Raw genomic sequence first — 8,222 nt, forward strand, 5'->3', positions numbered from 1 at the left:
GGTTGAAGGCTTCTGCGCATCGGTATCAGTGGTAGTGAGCACATTTCGCTTTCGAACATTGCTCGAAGGTTTCAGAAACGTATCTTCCCAGCACCTAATTGTTGCACTAAGTGTTACATAATTAACCTAGATCAATTTAACAGAATGGCAAAGCGGGCGAGTTGGTGATACATGGTTTAAAAATAAAACAGCGCAAAACACACAGACGAAAGAATAGAAACAGACACCACCAGCGCTTGTGGTGTCTGTTTCTATTCTTTCGTCTGTGTGTTTTACGCTGTTTTATTTTTAAACTAGATCAATTTACTTCACTGGTAGCCCTAGAATCATTATTATACATTTTCGTCTAAATTCTGCCTTCCGAGGAAGCTCATTTCTGACAAGAGGAGTAAAATAGCTTCGTACGGGTTTAGCTATCTGTGTTCAGCTCGGGAATTAATACGTCTTTATAGCCACTTGATAAGATAAACTCCATTTCTTACGGGACAGTTTTATATACGGCACCTGTTTTGCAAGTAACTCTAATATTTTGCTCCGCATAGGATTGAGTCACTGCCCAATAATTATAGTGATAAAAAAATCTTCAGCCATCAAAATTGCTTGCCAGAACATGATAGCACCCATGCGCAGTTCTGTTACTATGTCTTTGCAGCGACTGATTCGTAGCCTGCGTTTTAACGTTGCTGAAAATTAATCGTTGGTAGTCCAAAATTTTGTCAAGTGTGTATAAGTTCTCTCACACGGTGACTTTTATTGCCATTGTAAAAAGAATAATTAAGCTACTAATTAACCATTTATCAATGGCACACATGCCAAAAATTCCTTATACTGTCCTCGGATTCAGGAAATCAGAGCCTCTGGCGCAATGCTTCACTATCAGATTCTCTGACGTTGACCGCAAGAAGCATCCGACTCGTTGTGAGCTCGGCAAACTCAATCCACTCAGCGCTCTACACGTGAACAGTCAGCGTTCCCGTGTGGCGAAGTTTCCTGTACACTGTCGGCGTAATCTCATTTTAAGCAATACTTGTGCCTGGTTGTCTAGCCAGAGTTGATGCGCACTCAGTCCACAGCAACCCGCTGGGCTACAGTGCTAAATTTAACCTGCTTACTTCTCGAGGTAAGTACGATACAATAAACCAGGCTGCATCGATTCATTCTAAAGTGCTGCAAGTCAGAGCACAAACCTTGTATCTGCGTGAGCTTGACACTAAATTGGCCTGCCTCACTCGTATTAGACGCGGGCACACAGTTGAAAAGGCGATAAGAAAATCAAATTTGTCATTAGGCAACTGGTACACTTAACGCCTAACTATCAGGCCCGTGAGCGCGGTACGACGTAAAAAGCTTGCAAAGCGATGCCAATAAATCTAAAATACGGGTGGTTGCGTGCCTTATTTTCCTAAAATTCGCGCTTCTTTTGCCACATTGCCGAAATCCACAGATTTTTTTTCTGTAATATCGGAGCCCTCTAAACAGTAAATCATAACTGCATTGCAGAAGTCACGCTTTCATTGCTAACAGACCCGTCATAAACTCGTAAACAGACCTACGCCGCGTGAATTTCTGCGAGCGAATTATCTAAAGTAACGTCCGACGTACCCATTCGATTCTTGTAAAAATACGGCGGACGTCGATATACAGGCTCATGGCTATATGCACGTCGAACGCGTATGTCCGCATGCCGCTTGCTACGCGTGAATGAATCTTATCCTCTATGATATCAGCTAGCCTCGACTCTCGATGAGGGGCTACGAAGAGTTTGTCCATTCTAACATAAATTGCGGTCTTCACTCAGGATTGTGTACGGCAAGCATCGCTTGTCCCGCACATAGCTGCAAGCGATGCGACGCACTGCACCAGCTCCACCAGCTGGCATCGAGATACGCACATTCACGAGCAGCTTTCGAATTGCACTAAACTATCACCTCGACCTGCCCGTAATGCGAGCGAGCTGTTCCTACGCTGTCTTAGATCCTGCATTGACCTCCGAAGATCGAGCGCCGGCACAACGCACACGCACTTCGCCGTGCGGAACATACGGCAGTCCAAAGTATGTATATACGCTGTATGTGAAATGGCATTATGCTCGTTCCTCACATGTGGACAGAAGAAATAGGATGTTTCTAATTAAATCCTTCGTTTATAGTCTGCCTCAGAGCCGTGGCAAAAACAACATGCGGAATCTACTAGAGGCCTACGCTGCTACAGCGATGAGCTGCACGTTCGACTCGTCGAGGCGAAGGCCCGTTGCACCGCAATACATGAGTGCACAACCAAAAAGCCGGAAGCGCGAATGATCGAATGATCCGTATTCCCTACGGACAGCAATGTTCTGTTCTTTGGCATTTAGGGGAAGACTAGACAAGTGCCCAGCCTGCATCCGTTTCTCGTCGTTCAATTTTGCGCACATGTAGTTTAAACCCCCGCATGATCTAGGTTAACGTGACCCGACTGAACGGCCGCAGCTTTGAAAAGAGCGGGAGATATGCATGCGTCGCCGGACTTACAGGTACGCGGTAGAAAATGTGCGCAGCGAATTTCGTTGCAGAAGCTGACTTTTATAGTTTAACACAGGCTGCAATGCAAGCGATCGTTGCTACAACCACGCATCCGTGTTCCCACGGCTGGCCTACTCTGATGCGCATAAATGCACCACTGTGGAGATCAAAGAGAGGACGGATTATAATAACATTGGGCGCGAAATCGATAGCTACCAGTGCTGATTGCTAGAGAAATTGTGCCTTGATCATGCACAACTCAGTGTTTCAGGTGTGGTCAGTAGCTATAAGTTAGAACAGTTACCCTTTCAAGTCCGCGGCGGCAGCGATGGACCGGCGGAGCGAGTTTCCACCCTACACCGCTGTCTTGCTAGAAAGCCTTCCTAGGTGGCGTTTGACATTCAGCTGCTTTTTGTGGGCCCCGTAATTGAAATAAACGCCTTCAGAAACGCGCAAAATTTTTAAAAATGTCTTCTATTTAACCATTTCCCTCCATGCTGTCTTAACAAAGCAGGCGGACGCTAATAAAAGAGTTGAGCACTCCAGTCGAAACCAAACACCCGCGCGTCTTTAGAGATCTGTAGAATCGCCTTCACGGTTTTTAAAATTATGCTAGAATTCGGAAACGGCCACTTTTCGATCGCTGGGACATTAGACCCGCATGACAGCGCTGTTACGTGAATAAAAACCGCACCATACCGAAAGCTTATCTCATATAACATAACTAACCAAAGTATACCTTACAGCGTTGTGATTTTTATGGTGCATATGGGACTAAAGCTGGCATGTACCAAATACAAGGTTTAATCTATTTATTTTGTGTGTAATGACTAAAATGTTTATTAGGATGTAGCTTGTGTAGGAACATTGGTTCATTTGAGGAAACCAAAAATGCAGGGTATTTGAACTAGTGCAGTCTCTCCGCGTTTTTGAGCAGATACTTCCTAAGCAGCCATAATTCAAGCCAAGCTAAATATAGGCAAACGTAGTCATACTATTTGATCTTAGCGCCAAATGTGTAGCCAAACAGAAGAGAAACGATGCTCTAAGTAGAGGTTTTATTATTGAATGATAACTAATAGCGTTTTGAATCAACGCAAGAAACAACATAAAGAGCATCGAAGTTTGACCTTTTTACTCGGCCTTGAAGCCAACAGCGCTGGCGAGCGAATACAGAAGTGATTAAATGTTGAATAGACGTGGACATATCTTATCTAAACTAGACAGCGCTATTCCCAGACAAATTTTAACCAAATCTAGCCAACAAATCAGCTGGAGAGATAAAGCTGTGCTCTTTTCGACCCAGAGATTGAATTTTTGAGTTGTAGAATTGCCATAAGGAAGTCCAGTTTTATTTTGGATTACATATCGGTTGTTTCCCAAAATATACATAAAAGGACAAACACACGTGGAACAAATTTCAAGGATATGGCAACGGTATTTTTATTGCGCGTAACCTCAGGGGGAGAAAACGGCCTTCATCGCAGTTGTATCCTTCTATACGATGCCGTTGCATGTGCCACAAACTCAAGCATATCCGATCAACAGCACAGCTGTAGGGAAGTCATTTTCACATTGTTATACGGCCACGTGCCTATAGCACTGCGCCGTGAGTCTTGACAATACATCGCTCTTCACAAACAAAAATCAACAAAAGGCGTGAGGAGAGATTCAGAAGGGAGCTTCATTTACCGCACGATAGTGATAAGGAAGGTTCCACCATGATACGAAACTCGTTTTTATCAGAACCTGAACGTAGCAAGCTCTGTATACACTGCATACACGGCGGCAGCTTTTCTATGAAGGCGAAAAGGAAGGCGCCCGTGTGCTGTGCGATGTCAGTGCACGTTAAAGAACCCCAGGTGGTCGAAATTACTTCGTAGCCCTCCACTATGGCGTCTCTCATAGCCTTAGTTGCTTTGGGACGTTAAACCCCACAAACCAAACCACAATCCAAACCATTTTTCGTAGCCTGACAAAGTTTTGGGGTGGCTACCGTAACCCTTCGCAACTGCTTGGCGCCGTCACTGGGCATAGCATACGTGATCCTTACAAAGGAAGTATTTTCCTGGTGAAACACTTTAATAACTCATGGGCTCGTGGCCACGATCGTGTCCGTCAGTCCGTAACGCTTTAGTTTGACGTCATCAGTGGTGTAGTATGTCGTGCCTTGAAATTATTGACGACATCAGTAGTGTAGTATGTCGTACCTTGAAATAAATGATTTCGTCATCAGTGCTGTAGTATACCGTGACTTAAAATGAGTGTGACTATGAAGTATTCACATGGTGACGTCCTCGACAGTGACGTCATGATCGAATGAGACGTCTTCATTACGTCACATTCGGTCATAATGTTACGACTAGTGATGAGGTCACCAGGCGATTCACGCTTATACGAAGCTGAGCCCGCCGGGCGTTTGATCCAGGCATCCGTGCGGCGCCTTTCATTTGCCGCTTCCTCGAACGCCGCACCACACAGCGTATAGAAACAGACGCAGTACAACACGCAACTCAGAGGCGTCTCAAATTGGTTTAGAGGAAAGGAAACGCGGAGTATCTGTCACAATTCTCCGCGGACACCTTAACCGAGCCGTAAGGAAAATGAGAAAAATGGGAGTGAAATAAAGAGAGAAAGAGACGCCACAGTGGAGGGCTTTGGACCACCGCGCAACAGATGCTTTCGCCTCATCGCACTTTGTGGTTCGAAGTGCCCCCTAGAATTTTGATGTGCTGTGTGTTCCCCAGATCGTACGCGTCAGTCTCGAGAACGCAGCCTACACGAGCGTCATTAAAGTGGAGCCGCACACTCATGTGGGCTCACTAGCCAACGGAAGATTCTGTCGGTTGCCACCATCCTTGGTGGCGAGGTCGACGAGCGGCCATTTTCTTCCATGACAGCAAAGCTCATAAATCTCGCATTGTCTGTTCTGCTATCATATCCCCCATTATTAAAAAGAGGATAGTAAATGTGCCAAAAGAAGTGATCGAAGTAGCCACAAAGTAGCCATGAAGTCAAACTAAGATTTTTATCACCAGATTTAGTCGTACAGTGAAGCTTTTTAATTCAAAGTATCCACCATTGTGCACCATACTCCGGGCCACCCGTCGGTTGCGCCAACGCTGAAGTCGACGGCGAAGCAGCTGAATCCAGAAATGGGCATCTAATAGCGGTGCTCTAAATTAGGATACTACCAACAGCAAAAGTACGAGACCTCGACGAGTGCTTGCCAAACAGTAACCTAGCAATCAAGATGCATGCGTCCACGCGACAAGCCACATCCACGAGCGTATCGCCGACTACACCATCAATCGCCACCTGGCACGAAGAAACGAGAGAGAGAGAGAGAGAGAGAGAGAGAGAGAGAGAGAGAGAGAGAGAGAGAGATACTTCATTAAAGGTGAAATAAAGATGTTACAAAGGCACATCTCAGCAGCTGTTCCGAGGATCCGGCGCCAAGGGTTGCGCCGTCCAAATTCCGCCGCCCAAGAACTTAGCTTCATGAGAGCGTCATCTCACGAGGCGTTCCTCTTGTCGACACCGGCGCACTACTCGGGAGTGTTTCGTTAGGCGGCGGACGGCCCGGTCTCGACGCCCGGAGTGCTTCCATAAGTGGCGCTCATAAGCTGTTTCGCGTGGATCTGCGCTCGCTGACACGGGTTTCTTTCGTTTGCTCTCAATAGCGCCTGAAGGACATGCAATCCTTTCGAGTTTTATTAGTCAAAATAAAAAGTCAATTCATCATGCTATAAAATCTGTGCCTTGTAACCAGATCACTAGAACGTCACTGACGTTGTTCGAGGTATAAGACTAAGCGGGAGCTGAACCAATCCTTGCTTAGGAAACATGAACACACAAAGCGTTATTGGCCGCCTATAATTGGAACTAAATGCTAAAACAAAACTTTCATTTTGAATTCAGTATATTGATTTATTTATTTGAATGACCCCAGGAGTATTAATAGAGAGTGGGTGCAATTCAAAAAGTGAAACATACACAAAAGTGCGTGTTTCGCTTCTCCCGAAATAAGAATGTTCAAGGACAAGTTATTGGTTGCGCGGACTCAATATGTTTGTCTTGCGTACCATTAGTTCTTCAGTTTATGAGTGTTAATAAAGCAGCCGGAACAATCAGAGGTATTACAAAGGCACGAGATTTTCATGCTCTTATATTCGTTAATATTTAAAGCTACTCATTACCAATTTACTAAGGATATAAGTTAAACGACACGCACGAAAAAGAGCTCTGATTCCGGAAACAGCAAAATGGGCTGTTTTTGTTCTTCACCTACAGACTGGTTCACGCATTAAAATGCAGTGAATGGAACGTCGAGGACAAATGAAAAAAATGTTTTTGAAAAGGGCCCGAGGTGTTCTCTATCACTTGCACCTTCTCTATCTTGTTTTCCTCTCCGCTCCAACCACCTCAAAACTAGACCTTTCGCTATAGTGAAAACGTGCTGTTCTGCGACTACCCTACCAAACAGCCGCCCGAGAAAATAAGGGAGTGCACAGAGCACAAACCTGGAGCAACAACTTTAAGGCTGCCCTGCAACATCCCTGCTCGCAGCGGGAAGACCAAAGAGAAATGGCTCGAACGCGCACCTCCGTATGGCTGACGCTACCAATGAGAACCTGCTCCCCGCCGCCTCTATGTTCCATTTTCTGTTTTGCTCTCTATCTCTCTCGTTTTTTGTATGTGCCATTTCTTTTTTGTGCTTTCTGTGCTATCGACGGCGGGCAGCGCAGCGTGTCGCGGTGCCTCACCCGAGCGGTCGCACAACGGCCGCATTCATCTTGCTGCCACCTCCGGGGCCCGCAGCGTCTCTGAGACGCAGTCGTCGATCAGGAGCGCCTTCGATCTCCGGCCGGGTCGCGCAATTTGCGGTGCGTTCCGCCCGGATGGCCATGCACAGGGCCGAGACTGCCCGGTCACGCATCTTTGCCCACGCTAGAGAGGCGGAGCTCGCCTCATTGCATGGCCGCGTCGCCGGGCGAAGCCGCAATCAGCCTGGTCAGCCTGCAAGGGGCTTCAATATCTAGGTGGAAGGTGCGCGCTAGGTGCATTAACTGCTCCATGAGTGGTACGTAACGAGTAGTCTCATAGGCGAGCGGTAGAGGGAGTAGCTCCCCATGCTCAAAGTGAAAATGGTCATCTGCTGCCAGTTTTCTTGCTCCACAAAGTTAGCGCCAGTATTTTTTGTTTTCAGGAAAAACGTTTACCAAGTAGCTCGACTTCCTGCCCTGTTGCACATAACAGGACATCGGTAGACTCATTCCTTCGTTCTTCTTATCATCATTCATCACATACAAGTACAATAGAATGGTCCCACCGTATTGAGAGTCCGTCTATTCATTCTATTGATCATAGTGCAGTGTTGTGGTATGTAGGTATTAAAGACTGTGCCAAGTTACTCATACCCACTTCTGAAGCATTCCGCTTTGTTCGATTTCTCAGCGGCCCCCTCCTGAAATGAACATTAGTTGAATAATTTTGTGTTCTTTCATCAGCACACCAGGAACATATGGTAGCCATAAGCGTATGCTTCACAACAGTTTCGTATAACCAGCGTATAAGCGCCATAGGAGTCGAAACTAAAATTGCGCTCTTCAGTGAACTTTAAAAATCCTAAGTTAGCCTTAATTATTATGGAGCCGTTCACTGCGGTTCCGCTTTCCCTGAGTATTATTTCCCTCCCATCTTCTCCCCTTACTTCACGAC

The sequence above is a fragment of the Amblyomma maculatum genome, chromosome 4, assembly GCF_055883805.1.
Source record: "Amblyomma maculatum isolate TAMU_Amacu chromosome 4, ASM5588380v1, whole genome shotgun sequence".
In the NCBI taxonomy this organism is placed as follows: domain Eukaryota; kingdom Metazoa; phylum Arthropoda; class Arachnida; order Ixodida; family Ixodidae; genus Amblyomma; species Amblyomma maculatum.